At 44.1% G+C, this 15,228-nt stretch overlaps 1 long non-coding RNA gene across 1 annotated transcript; it reads right to left on the minus strand.

Annotated features, from left to right (window-relative positions):
• Nucleotides 1-2,720: 2,720 nt before the first annotated feature.
• LOC115133362 (uncharacterized) lies at nt 2,721-5,941 on the minus strand. Its single transcript, XR_003864193.2, has 2 exons — nt 4,636-5,941; nt 2,721-3,991 (listed from the first exon to the last, which is right to left on the minus strand). It is a non-coding gene; the product is annotated as an uncharacterized LOC115133362 (long non-coding RNA).
• Nucleotides 5,942-15,228: the final 9,287 nt, after the last annotated feature.

Here is a 15,228-nt window from a genome sequence, read left to right on the forward strand (position 1 = left end):
ATTTTACAACCAGACCCTCTACTACGTCATCCACAAGTGTTGTTGCCACCGGTGCATCAAGACCCTCAACGTCACCTACAAATGCGACCATCACCTCCACTGGTGGAGTGAGACCCTCTACAACATCATCCACAAGTATGACCACCACCGGTGCAGCCATGGAAGATGATGAAATGGAGGAAGCACCTCTGGATCTAGGACCACCTGAGATTATTATGAACCTCACGGAAGTGACCACTGAGGACCTCGTTGAACAGGATGTGGCCGTGAAGAGGAACAACGTCACACCAGGCGTCATCGGAGGTACCAGCCCCCAGATCCACTCAACTCATTTCAGCAGAGGCTCCTCCAAGCCATCGAGAGGGATGCAGCCCAACCTGATGCTCACAGGAAGGAGGATGAAGAGACCCTCTTTGCCATGAGCCTGGTGCCAACACTGAAGAGGCTGCGTCAGCAAAGAAAAGCAGCAGTCAAGGTTAAAATGTATCGGCTGCTTTTCGAAGCCGAATTCAATGGTACGTTTTTTTTTCTCCACATCACAGGTAGTGTCATAAGTGTGCGACAGTGAAGTAAAGTAGGTATTTTTTTTACAGTATAGTCATGTAGGTTAATTGGTATTTCAGATCAAAGTATTAATATGAGGCAAATGTATAGCTGTTGTTTCTGTGTAAGAAAATATCCTAAAACAGTTTGCTGTCGAAATATCTGCCCGTCATATTCATCTTTTGATCTGAAATACAAATTCCATGAGTAAACAGCAAGTATTACCAACTTTAACACAATGTTCCTATATTTATGCCACTAACTACACTATACAAGCAGTATTTAGTTCACATAAATCTCACCTTTTATGGTGTCATATTATGTTAAGCTTGTATGTGTTGTTTTTCTCTTCCCTTTCAGAAATGTAGTCAATTTAGCTGACCAGCTCACAGGAAGGACAGGAAGAGGAGAGGAGTTGCCGGGGCCAACCAGCTCACAGGAAGGACAGGAAGAGGAGTTGTCTGGTTGTTGTTTTGACCTCCCTCATTGTACCTTTCTTTTCACACATGTCAGTTCTGTTTAAATTCAGTCAATTCATAAAGTCATTTGTTTATAAAGTCTTAGGATAGCTTTCATTATTAGTGTTGCATAGATTTCTGAATTGAAACTCATACGGAGTTTTCACAGATGCTCTTGGTCTCTTACGAGACTAAAGGTCAATATATTTATTTCATTTAAAACCACTTGAAAACCAGGGTGTTGAAACTTTTTGTGAAGTTCTGTTCCATCGACTGGTCCACGACGTCCAGGGGCCATTTGTTTGTTTAGCTGTGTTATGGCTACATATTTGCAGGGTAGCCTAGTGGTTAGAGCGTTGGACTAGTAACCGGAAGGTTGCAAGTTCAAACCCCCGAGCTGACAAGGTACAAATCTGTCGTTCTGCCCCTGAACAGGCAGTTAACCCGCTGTTCCAAGGCCGTCATTGAAAATAAGAATTTGTTCTTAACTGACTTGCCTGGTTAAATAAAGGTAAAATAAAATTAAATTAAAAAAATATTATTCCCTTTTTTTCAGAGACACACACACACCTCTTCGTACCTCAGATCTCCAGTGCCCTGCCCTCTCTCTTTATGGCCATGTCTGAAGTTCCCCTACTACGTCTAGGCTTTATGAGTAGTCCCTTTATCAGTCTCCAGTTGTGCCAAATATACATGCTCTTGCTGTTCTGTGCTTTCCCCCTTCTGATGACCAGGTGGCGAATCGCATCTCTGCATGTCTGGCAGACATATCAGTGTGGATGACAGATCACCACCTCAAGCTGAACCTCGGCAAGACGGAGCTGCTCTTCCTCCCGGGGAAGGACTGCCCGTTCCATGATCTCGCCATCACGGTTGACAACTCCATTGTGTCCTCCTCCTAGAGCGCTAAGAACCTTGGCGTGATCCTGGACAACACCCTGTCGTTCTCAACTAACATCAAGGCGGTGGCCCGTTCTTGTAGGTTCATGCTCTACAACATCCGCAGAGTACGACCCTGCCTCACACAGGAAGCAGCGCAGGTCCTAATCCAGGCACTTGTCATCTCCCGTCTGGATTACTGCAACTCGCTGTTGGCTGGGCTCCCTGCCTGTGCCATTAAACCCCTACAACTCATCCAGAACGCCGCAGCCCGTCTGGTGTTCAACCTTCCCAAGTTCTCTCACGTCACCCCGCTCCTCCGCTCTCTCCACTGGCTTCCAGTTGAAGCTCGCATCCGCTACAAGACCATGGTGCTTGCCTACGGAGCTGTGAGGGGAACGGCACCTCAGTACCTCCAGGCTCTGATCAGGCCCTACACCCAAACAAGGGCACTGCGTTCATCCACCTCTGGCCTACCACTTAGGAAGTACAGTTCCTAAGTCAAAACTGTTCGCTGCTCTGGCCCCCCAATGGTGGAACAAACTCCCTCACGACGCCAGGACAGCGGAGTCAATCACCACCTTCCGGAGACATCTGAAACCCCACCTCTTTCAGGAATACCTAGGATAGGATAAAGTAATCCTTCTCACCCCCCTTAAAATATTTAGATGCACTATTGTAAAGTGGCTGTTCCACTGGATGTCTTAAGGTGAACGCACCAATTTGTAAGTCGCTCTGGATAAGAGCGTCTGCTAAATGACTTAAATGTAAATGTTCTCTTACAGATTACGCATTCATTTTTATTATTATTTTATTTTTTTACACACACACACACACCTCTTTCAATAGTTTTATTTTTTAAAACATTTTTACAACACACATACCTGTCATTTTCTTTCCTGTACTTGAATACTTATTCAATTATAATGTTTTCATAGTCAGTTGTTTCATTTGTTTATTAATATCTAATTTAGACTTAATCTGCTTATTTCTTCCCTACACCTTTGCTCATCTAAAACGAGATTAAAGTAAAAGCACATTCTCTTCCTAATTAGTTTTTTCCACCTGTATTTTGTCAGGCCAGTGAACATGGTGGTATACTGTACTATTTGTATGGACCCTAGGTTATCATACTAACTGTATGTCGTATAACCTTAATTAGTGCTCCCGCTCACCTGGTGTACCATGCCAGGTGTGTATAATACTGACGTTAATGGGAAAGGGACGGGGTTAAGGTGTGGTCTTTACTCCCAAATTTCACTTAAATATAGCATCCAAATGAAGAGAGACAATGATACATAAAGTAATCTGGGGGAAAAATGCAATTTTATGGACAACGGTGGATGGTTCTTAAAATAACCTTTGTGTTATGGGGCTCTTAAATTACCTCCGCAGGTATTTGTGGAGAACACGTGGTCTTCACGCAGGCATCGACATTTGAGGGGCTGAGACCAAGCACTCTCCGACACATTCTCTATCGGGCTGCCAGAATCCCAAAGGCGCATTCAACAACTAACCTTGCCCTGGACAGTCGTTTGTTAAAGATCCTTACAGGCTTTGGCAATGGCAGCTGGCGTCCAGCGTAGGGCCTCATGAGGTTGGGTCTTAAAGGGAAGGCCTCATCGCCGACGAAGACGTGGGGAACAGGTCCCAGGTCTTCAGCCCCAGGGAGTGATGCAGGTGGTGGAATATCCAGGGTGCCATCCTGAAGTGCCGGACCAAAGGCAGAGTCCCGGAGAGTCCCGCCATCACTTCCCTTGCCGTAAGCACCAACATCGACAACACGGAAACAGTAGATGGCATCTACTACAGCCAAGAGTACAACTGAATATGTACCCTTGTAGTTGTAAAATTGCGAACCTGAGCACGGTGGAGCCAGGATTACTACATGTTTCCTGTCAATAGAGCCAAGACAGTTGGGGAAATTCCACCTCTCTAGGATCTCGGCAGCGATGGCCCTCCAGTCTTCCTCCTTGGGGACAGGCATGTATTCACCAACCAGACAGTCCCAAATGGCTTGTGCCACAGAGGGGACAATGCCTGCCACCGTGGACCGTCCAACTTGGAAGCTGAATCCTATGGTCCTGTAGGAGTCCCCTGTCGCCAAGAATCTAAAATATAATTCAAAATAATGATCAATATTGTGTATAACTTGAATTCCACCCACATATTATATCTACTCATATAGCTACCTCATTACTGTTTATTATGCTTTACTAATTATATTGTAATACTCATCAACCATCATTAACAATGCCTTGAAACAGTACAATTCAGTCTATGACTATATCAATAAACTGTAGTCCAGGCTAACTCTACTCTTAGAAAGAATGGTACTATCTACTTTCTCTGGCTGTCCCCATAGGAGATCCCTTTTTGGTTCCAAGTAGAACCCTATTGGGTTCCATGTATTAAGTATTATACCTGGAACCAAAAATGGTTATCCTATGGGGAAAGCAGAAGGACACTTTTGGAACCTTTTTCTCTAAGAGTGTATGAGTACAATACGAATGTATGGGTCCTGGAGAAGACTAGCCTACCTTCATCAGGGCAGAAGGCACCTTTCTTTTCATTTGGTAACATTGCATAATTAAAAAAGGATTATAAACCAACTTTGGGAAAAGTTAGTCCCAATGAACATTCTGTAAAAGCACATCTGATGTCAAATATGGACTATTAACTAGAGCCCTTTAGCTAGCACATAAAAACAATGTATCAAATATCAATTATGGTATCAAAGGCTTTAAAAATGTACTAGAATGTAGCTTCCCGGAGACAAATCGCCATGGGGTTCAAATGGGCTGATGGACTCCCGGTAGTTGGTATCCATCCGGGGGATCCTGGCTCCAACCATCTGGAGCAGGTGATCGAACTGGCTTCGGTCCAGACGAAAGTAACTTCGGAATTCCTCTCCAAACAGTCGAAGCTCATTGAATTAGACGGTGGAACTCCCCTGCTTGCTTTAGGGACTTTAACCATCTCTGGGCCCACACAGACCTGCGCTTTCGGCGGGGCTGGTCCCGGCCCAACAGCGCGATCAAGACCACCTTCCTCAACGTTGGTCTCATTGTTGAAAGAGCCTACTCTGCTATCTTGACTATTTATTATTGCATTTTGGAGGGAAATTATATTATAGGCTCTCACAATTAATTTGTGGATGTCATCGAATAAATAATATACTTGGCAAATAAATTAATACAAAATGTAAAGAAATTATGCAATCAAACTGTTTTTATGTAATCCCACATTTTTACTGAATATGTGTGCAAAAAAAAAATCAACGTTCATATTTTTTCTACTTTCTGTCAAGTCTACGCATACAATTTGACACAGAACGCACTGCAACTGCTTCTGCAACGCAAATGCAGCGTTCCATTGGAAATTAATGTACTTCTGGTGTATCGAAACGCAAAACACAGTCGGTGTGGTCGAAGCGTAAGTTTTTTTTACCGCCTTCTTCCTGTTGACAGTCTTTTTGGAAACTCCCAACTCTTCTTGGAAACTCCAACTTCCCACCAACGGCGTCTAGAGTGGAAGCCCTTCTCTCCCATGACCGCTGAGTTGTAGTCGAAACTTTTTGGGTTGTCACAGTCTGGGATATTTTGGTTTACTTTATTCGTGTCTTTCCTGGATAATCTTATGTGCTTCTGCCTTAGTGGACCTATGCGCAGCCTGTGGGAAATGCATGTAAATATTGCACGAAGACAACTGTTAAAGGAGGGCTGAATTGCTTGCTTTATCCTTGGTTTCAATTCTCATTAGAAAATGCGACTGAGAACGAGATTTGGGTCTTGGAGGCATTCTTCGATATGGGAAGCACTTGCACTTTCACTCTACCAATACACTACACAGTTACAGTCACTCATCCTTATAAATAACTTGAACGAGTCTAACCATGTTTTGTATCTGGAAGTAGTCTAGTCTAGCTAGCAAGCTAGGCAACTTTGTTCGTTTCAGCCGGCCGCTGTGCCACCATGGCAAAGTTGGTTTGACTTTGGATAGCCTGTCTCTGGGGCTAGTTAGAAACGGACAATAAATTACACAATGTAAATGGGACAATATTTTCGCATCTTTTTTTTCTCAAATGCTTTCAGCATTTGTATATGCATTTCTACAACTTATAGATGGTTTGAGGTTTTTAAGTAATTGACATTTGGAGCTATTGGCATTTATTTATTTAAATCATTATTATCAGGTTGGGTGCAGCTGTGCTCCCAGCTGTGGGCAGGATTGAAATAAACCCAACCCAAGGAAAACTGTTATGGTCCCCTTCATTCTGTGACATACAATTTCTTCCTAATCATTTTACAAATCTCCGTTTTGGACGAGATTGACTTTGTTACCAAAATGATCCTATTTACACTTTGTAGTTAATGTTAATACTAGAATGTTTGACTAATATCGATGCTACGTATGCCGTTTTCTACCAGATAAGTTGTTTATTGCCTTCAGTTTTTCTTTGTGGAGAGATCTAGAAAATAATGATTGAATAAATCTAATACATTTCTTACCTTTTTGTTTGACTCCCTCCTCAATGGGCACAGTATTGTGACACTTGTGGCCTGTCTCAACACACAAAACATACACACAGTTCTGGTCACTCCTACAGAACAGCTCCAGGAGTCTTTCGTGCTTCTTACACATCCTGTTCTCCACATGGTCAATCAGCTTGTGTCTCTTCAGAGTCACCACTCTCTGATGAGGCTCCAGGTGAATCTCACTGTAAGAGGTCAGACACACCAGGCAGGACTTAGGGGCCTTGAGCTTCCTTGTAGTACAAACATGACCAGCCATTTAACAGTGTTTGTGGAGACCTCAGGTTTCACGTAGAACCGTTTCTTACATTTTGGACATTGGCATATCTCATTGTCACCCCAGTGTCCACCAATACAGGCTTTGCAGAAGGTGTGGCCATAAGGACTGGTAACTGGATCAGTGAACACATTCAGGCAGATATAGCACTGGAACTGCTCTTCTGGCAGAAGGACTCTGTCAACATTCAATGATGAAATCTCTATGGGGGGGAGGGGGGGAAATTATGCTATTATTACATTATTTTGGATCTTGAATCATCCATATACCTTCAGCACAGTATTGATGAGGTTGATAAGAAATTACTACAACCCAAATAGTGTAAAATACCCATGTCAAATATGTAAAAACATGTATAACATTTTAATCAGGTAAAGTTGAACTAGACTGCAAGCAAAGGCTTGTCCCTGTATCATCAATAATACAACTGGTCTCCACCCTTTTGATAATGACTTACTGTATGAGTTTAACCCAACACCTCTAACCAATTAACCAAAACCTCAACATAAAAACATCAGTTTCTTCAACTTTATCAAAGCTAAATACAACAGAAAAGTTGTAAGTAAAAAGTAAGCTGAAAAATTTAGATATATCCGTTTTTTATGTTTTCATTAGCAAGATTTGTCTGGGCTCACATTTTTTCATTCGGATGGAAATCATCACCAGAACATACAGTTGAAGTCGGAAGTTAACATACACTTAGGTTGTTTACAGAAATATTATTGCACTTATAATTGCCCAACACGAAACACACTCCATTTACAGTATAGTGTATCTGTGTGTGTTCCAGGTAGCCACGTTGTGTCTGGCAGAAGAAGTTTGTTACATCCGCGCTTCGGTCTGCAGGTTGTATAACTTTTTCATTACATTTCATTATAGTACAACGGTCTGATTTGTCTAATCTTAGCAATTTCTTCTTAGCTAGCTACATAGTCGTCGTTGTATCAAAGATAATTGCGTAATTATCGTATTTCGTCGTCTCCTATCTGCCCAACACGTTCACCGTCTACCGTAGCACTGTAGTAACTATCACACTCAACTGAACGACTTGATTAGTGTAGTGTTAGCTAGCTACATAGTTGTCTTTGCTGTTTTCGTATCCAAGATAATTGTGTAGTTTAGAGTGTGGAGTCTTAGAGTGATAATTGCGTTATTATCGTATTTCGTCGTCCTCCTATCTGCCTAGCAGCTAGCCAGCTAGCATACGTTCACCGGCTACCGTAGCACTGTAGTAACTATCACACTCAACTGAACGACTTGATTAGTGTAGTATTAGCTAGCTACATAGTTGTCTTTGCTGTCTTCGTATCCAAGATAATTGTGTAGTTTAGAGTGTGTAGTCTTAGAGTGATTATCTTAATTCACCGAGGTTAGCTAGCCAGCTATTTTGTCGTCCTTAACGTAGGAGACACTCCTAGCTAGCCAATAGCCAGCCAACGTCTACTGAATAGAACTTTCGCATTCGGTCGCATTCCGCTTCGCTCCACAGGTAGTATCACATTTTCATTTCATTTCATTACAGTCCCAACGGTGTGATTTGTTTGATCGTAGCTAGCTACATAGCTAGCTACATAGCCGTCTTTGTTTCAAAGATAATTGTGTAGTCTAGAGCGATTTTCTAGGTTAGCTAGCCAGCTATTGTCGTTCTCCTAACGCAACGTAACGTAACCAACACTGCTAGCTAGCCAGCTAGCTCCCGAAAAGCAGCATTGTAGAAACTTCACACTCAACGGTACGACTTGATTAGGGTAGTGTCAACAACGCAGCTAGCCTACCCCAGCAGTACTCTATCATTTTAATCATTTTAGTCAATTAGATTCTTGCTACGTAAGTTTAACTTTCTGAACATTCGAGACGTGTAGTCCACTTGTCATTCCAATCTCCTCTGCATTAGCGTAGCCTCTTCTCTAGCCTGTCAACTATGTGTCTGTCTATCCCTGTTCTCTCCTCTCTGCACAGACCATACAAACGCTCCACACCGCATGGCCGCGGCCACCTAATCTGGTGGTCCCAGCGCGCACGACCACGTGGAGTTCCAGGTCTCCGGTAGCCTCTGGAACTGCCGATCTGCGGCCAACAAGGCAGAGTTCATCTCAGCCTATGCCTCCCTCCAGTCCCTCGACTTCTTGGCTCTGACGGAAACATGGATCACCACAGACAACACCGCTACTCCTACTGCTCTCTCTTCGTCCGCCCACGTGCTCTCGCACACCCCGAGAGCTTCTGGTCAGCGGGGTGGTGGCACCGGGATCCTCATCTCTCCCAAGTGGTCATTCTCTCTTTCTCCCCTTACCCATCTGTCTATCGCCTCCTTTGAATTCCATGCTGTCACAGTTACCAGCCCTTTCAAGCTTAACATCCTTATCATTTATCGCCCTCCAGGTTCCTCGGAGAGTTCATCAATGAGCTTGATGCCTTGATAAGCTCCTTTCCTGAGGACGGCTCACCTCTCACAGTTCTGGGCGACTTTAACCTCCCCACGTCTACCTTTGACTCATTCCTCTCTGCCTCCTTCTTTCCACTCCTCTCCTCTTTTGACCTCACCCTCTCACCTTCCCCCTACTCACAAGGCAGGCAATACGCTCGACCTCATCTTTACTAGATGCTGTTCCTCCACTAACCTCATTGCAACTCCCCTCCAAGTCTCCGACCACTACCTTGTATCCTTTTCCCTCTCGCTCTCATCCAACACTTCCCACACTGCCCCTACTCGGATGGTATCGCGCCGTCCCAACCTTCGCTCTCTCTCCCCGCTACTCTCTCCTCTTCCATCCTATCATCTCTTCCCTCTGCTCAAACCTTCTCCAACCTATCTCCTGATTCTGCCTCCTCAACCCTCCTCTCCTCCCTTTCTGCATCCTTTGACTCTCTATGTCCCCTATCCTCCAGGCCGGCTCGGTCCTCCCCTCCCGCTCCGTGGCTCGACGACTCATTGCGAGCTCACAGAACAGGGCTCCGGGCAGCCGAGCGGAAATGGAGGAAAACTCGCCTCCCTGCGGACCTGGCATCCTTTCACTCCCTCCTCTCTACATTTTCCTCCTCTGTCTCTGCTGCTAAAGCCACTTTCTACCACTCTAAATTCCAAGCATCTGCCTCTAACCCTAGGAAGCTCTTTGCCACCTTCTCCTCCCTCTTGAATCCTCCTCCCCCTCCCCCTCCTCCCTCTCTGCAGATGACTTCGTCAACCATTTTGAAAAGAAGGTCGACGACATCCGATCCTCGTTTGCTAAGTCAAACGACACCGCTGGTTCTGCTCACACTGCCCTACCCTGTGCTCTGACCTCTTTCTCCCTCTCTCTCCAGATGACATCTCGCGTCTTGTGACGGCCGGCCGCCCAACAACCTGCCCGCTTGACCCTATCCCCTCCTCTCTTCTCCAGACCATCTCCGGTGACCTTCTCCCTTACCTCACCTCGCTCATCAACTCATCCCTGACCGCTGGCTACGTCCCTCCCGTCTTCAAGAGAGCGAGAGTTGCACCCCTTCTGAAAAACCTACACTCGATCCCTCCGATGTCAACAACTACAGACCAGTATCCCTTCTTTCTTTTCTCTCCAAAACTCTTGAACGTGCCGTCCTTGGCCAGCTCTCCCGCTATCTCTCTCAGAATGACCTTCTTGATCCAAATCAGTCAGGTTTCAAGACTAGTCATTCAACTGAGACTGCTCTTCTCTGTATCACGGAGGCGCTCCGCACTGCTAAAGCTAACTCTCTCTCCTCTGCTCTCATCCTTCTAGACCTATCGGCTGCCTTCGATACTGTGAACCATCAGATCCTCCTCTCCACCCTCTCCGAGTTGGGCATCTCCGGCGCGGCCCACGCTTGGATTGCGTCCTACCTGACAGGTCGCTCCTACCAGGTGGCGTGGCGAGAATCCGTCTCCTCACCACGTGCTCTCACCACTGGTGTCCCCAGGGCTCTGTTCTAGGCCCTCTCCTATTCTCGCTATACACCAAGTCACTTGGCTCTGTCATAACCTCACATGGTCTCTCCTATCATTGCTATGCAGACGACACACAATTAATCTTCTCCTTTCCCCCTTCTGACGACCAGGTGGCGAATCGCATCTCTGCATGTCTGGCAGACATATCAGTGTGGATGACGGATCATCACCTCAAGCTGAACCTCGGCAAGACGGAGCTGCTCTTCCTCCCGGGAAGGACTGCCCGTTCCATGATCTCGCCATCACGGTTGACAACTCCATTGTGTCCTCGTCCCAGAGCGCTAAGAACCTTGGCGTGATCCTGGACAACACCCTGTCGTTCTCAAATAACATCAAGGCAGTGGCCCGTTCCTGTAGGTTCATGCTCTACAACATCCGCAGAGTACGACCCTGCCTCACACAGGAAGCGGCGCAGGTCCTAATCCAGGCACTTGTCATCTCCCGTCTGGATTACTGCAACTCGCTGTTGGCTGGGCTCCCTGCCTGTGCCATTAAACCCCTACAACTCATCCAGAACGCCGCAGCCCGTCTGGTGTTCAACCTTCCCAAGTTCTCTCACGTCACCCCCGCTCCTCCGCTCTCTCCACTGGCTTCCAGTTGAAGCTCGCATCCGCTACAAGACCATGGTGCTTGCCTACGGAGCTGTGAGGGGAACGGCACCTCAGTACCTCCAGGCTCTGATCAGGCCCTACACCCAAACAAGGGCACTGCGTTCATCCACCTCTGGCCTGCTCGCCTCCCTACCACTGAGGAAGTACAGTTCCCGCTCAGCCCAGTCAAAACTGTTCGCTGCTCTGGCCCCCCAATGGTGGAACAAACTCCCTCACGACGCCAGGACAGTGGAGTCAATCACCACCTTCCGGAGACACCTGAAACCCCACCTCTTTAAGGAATACCTAGGATAGGATAAAGTAATCCTTCTCACCCCCCTTAAAAGATTTAGATGCACTATTGTAAAGTGGCTGCTCCACTGGATGTCATAAGGTGAATGCACCAATTTGTAAGTCGCTCTGGATAAGAGCGTCTGCTAAATGACTTAAATGTAAATGATAGGACACATGAAGTTGAATTGAGATGATTGTTTTAGCGGTATTGGGGGAAGTATGATCAGCAGAGGAGGTCTCGTCATTTTATACCGTTGAGCTCCTTCTTGCCTCTGTTATTTTGTTGGAGCAATAATGATGAGTTCCTGAGACACGTTTGAGACATTTATTAGGCTAATGATCTGTCTGTGGTGATCTTTTCAGCAATATCTAAGTATGAGCCATAAAGGAGATCTCTACGTTGTATGTGCAACGTCTCCTCCGTGTCTCATTTATTTCTCTTAAATTTACTACAGAAGCTATACATGAGCCTGATTAATGAGATATGAGACACAATTGAGAATTGAATTTGTTAGCATTCATTTTCAGTATTAATCATGATTAGCTGTTAAAAACAAGAAGGAAAACTGATGTAGTTCATCAAATGTACAGTATTCAACAGTGCTTATTACATAAAAAAACATCTAACTTTTCATTCCCAGCACAAATTGGGTTCCAGTAACTGTGAGAACGTAAATAAAGTAAATATACAGCATATGCTCTTGTACCTGATTTGAAACATTAGGTAAACCCCAAAATAATATTGTCGAGATGAAAATAGGCAGTTGTCACCCACCAGATGTAGTCAACAAAAAGTCTAACCTACATGTAACACCAAGCACATAACAGTAGGTTCTTAAATGAACCTTATGGCAAATACACATTGTACACAAACAAAAATATTTGAGTCACTACTCTGTCCTGCTCTGGTCCTACATTTGTTGATGAATGCCTTTCATCGATTCCGGTCCAACCATCCAAGGTAGCACATCGCAAGACGTAGGCTGGAATAAGTTATATAAAACATTTTATTAATATTTTGACAAATAACACATAACACATGACAATTCTACTCAAGGACTCACAGTATGTGAAACACAAACGTCTTAAAAGGACATTGGGGATTTTTTTGTTTTAGAGGTATCTAAGAAACGGTTTTCAGAAACTCGATTTGACTTGATTGCAGTGATGAATTAGCAAATAACATACGTAGATCCTTTTCATCAAGAATCAATCCTAATTTGCTGTAGGCAGTTTTTCAAGTAACCTAGCTTTGAGAAAATTCTTAATACGAAAATTCTTACTTGGAATTCCGCTGGCCTTCCGGTCGAGGACTCGCTTCCCCTTGGGGACCTTGCCATGGCGTCCAAAGGCAACTGAATTAACACATTCTTCCACTGAGGAAAAAAAGGGTCAAAAAGCAAATCAAACAGATGCAAGCAATGTTGCCTAGATGTCTGATGGATGGCAGCAAGGCGGAACGGTGAGAGGAACATGCCACTGTCAGGGAACAACTCTTGCTCGCCGGACGGCACCGATGGCCTTCTCTCCTGTAGCTCACAGTGTTTCTTTGTAGCTCACAGTGTTTCTTTGTAGCTCACAGTGTTTCTTTCCAACGATGTCAATGAGAGCGTGCAGCTCTCGGATCTGGACTGGGTCTGAGAGGAGACAATAGCACATACAGGTCATTCATTATTATGTGTTCAAGGCCCAATCACTGTTCTAAATGTCAACAAAAACAAAAAAACACCACGGAAATGGGGTTGGAGAAGTTTTTCAAAATGAATTACAATTGAACTTCACAAAATAAAGTTTTGATAGGTGACATGGTATGAATTACTTACCTATTCTCAGAATGACTTCCTCCATCCTTCCCTTGTCACCTCGTCCCTGCAACCATCACATGGGAAAATGCTATGGAACTTTTGCCCTCAAATTAGTCATCTCTATGGTAAGCGTTAACAAACGGAAAATATTCACCTTCTTGTGCACCTGGCAGACACCGTCAGAGCCCTTGGCCCATTATGGACTCATTCATATTTCCATTTTGAAGACAAAAATGACTTTTTTTTTAAGGCTCATATATATTACTCAAAATATACCCATGCAAATGGTCCGTGCAGTCTATCCCTGTTATTTCGCAAATCATAAAGCCAGCTAATGCCATATCTAACTTTCACGCACGGAGGACCATAGTTTTTGTGACGAAAACAGCGATAAGTCGAGAACAAACATAATTGGAGCATCAAGTGAACTTCAACTGGAGGCAAGGCACCTCTCCACAATGGAATAACATGCTGGTCGCCATATTAATTCACCACATTCAGTGAGAGCATTTCACAGGGCACGAGTTAATAAGAGAACTCGTCTCACATCAAGGCATTATGGGAAAGGAAAAAGAACAAACAATTTGACCGTTTTTTCCCCCTTCTAAAGTAGCACAAATAAGGTATGGACAGATTTAATTCTTCTTTACCTCTGAGGAATCAGCTGACAAATGGGCACTTATTAGCGAATTTGGAAGTGCAGGTTTTTCTTTGCTGCAAGTTACCGTAACACATGGTACCTGCTTTCATGTTGTGCCGCTATTGGAAACCCATGGCAACACAGTTGTAATTGCCCTGGAGCATGTTGAATTGTTTTCCTTGACATTACATCTATGTCCGGTATGGTGTTTGCAGCTCATTTCCCAAACACACTTGAGAAGGACTTGGTATACTCAACAAATGACTTGTGTTGGAACAGTATACATTGTACATTGAGTGATGAATTAATGGAAATAAATCATATCTGCTCCACTTTTAGGATTATTTTACACTTCAGCACCGCTTTGAGGTCATGTAGAGATATGTCTGAGATGACATTTGCGATGATTTAATCAGACCTGTTTAATAATTATTCTCGTATATAGTTCGTAGTGAGATAGGTCCAAGATGACAACGTATAAATACCACTGAGATCTGTATGGGATAAATGTAAGACATGTTTGAGATAGAGCATCTAATTGTTCGTATCACGTTGAGACTCATTTAAGATCTTGTACTACTCTCCTTTATCCAGTAGCTGAGACTGAGAGACGAGACACTTGTGAGAGAGTTCAGAGAACTCATACAGTGATCACCGTGAGACAGATCCATGTCTACTTCTCACGAGTGACAATTGAGAGGTATGAGAAAACGCACAACATCTCACTGTTGTATTGACCAGTGCTCTTTTTGTTGTTGTCTAGGAGATTGACATAAGATCTAAAGGAGATCTCATCGTGGATGTGGCTTTCCTATGGGAAGTGTCATCATTTCGCTGATGGTGAAACTTAAAACTCTCACACAATGCATTCACAGGTGAAACCTACGTTTTTAGGTTTAGTGTTTTCAAACCTTTCTAAATCTCACAAAGACATGGACCAAAGACAAACACATTTATTGTTGAAAATCCTTGTCCTATTTCTACAGTGTACATTGAATATGTGAATAGGCATGCAATACTAAAGTGCAAGTCAGTAAACAACACTGTCTTCAACATAGATACAATTAATTAAGGCATGTTACATAGACCTGGGTTCAAATACTTTGAGCGTTTGCTTGAATCTGCCAGAAGTGCCAGATGGACGGGATTTGCAGTTTTGAGACTTATCTATTGGTTTATTAAGTCAGGCAAGCTGAAATAGGCACAGATAAAGAATTTGAAATGATTTGCAAGTATTTTAAACCCATGTCTGTTAGATTCATAT

This window comes from Oncorhynchus nerka, linkage group LG8, assembly GCF_034236695.1.
Source record: "Oncorhynchus nerka isolate Pitt River linkage group LG8, Oner_Uvic_2.0, whole genome shotgun sequence".
Taxonomy (NCBI): domain Eukaryota; kingdom Metazoa; phylum Chordata; class Actinopteri; order Salmoniformes; family Salmonidae; genus Oncorhynchus; species Oncorhynchus nerka.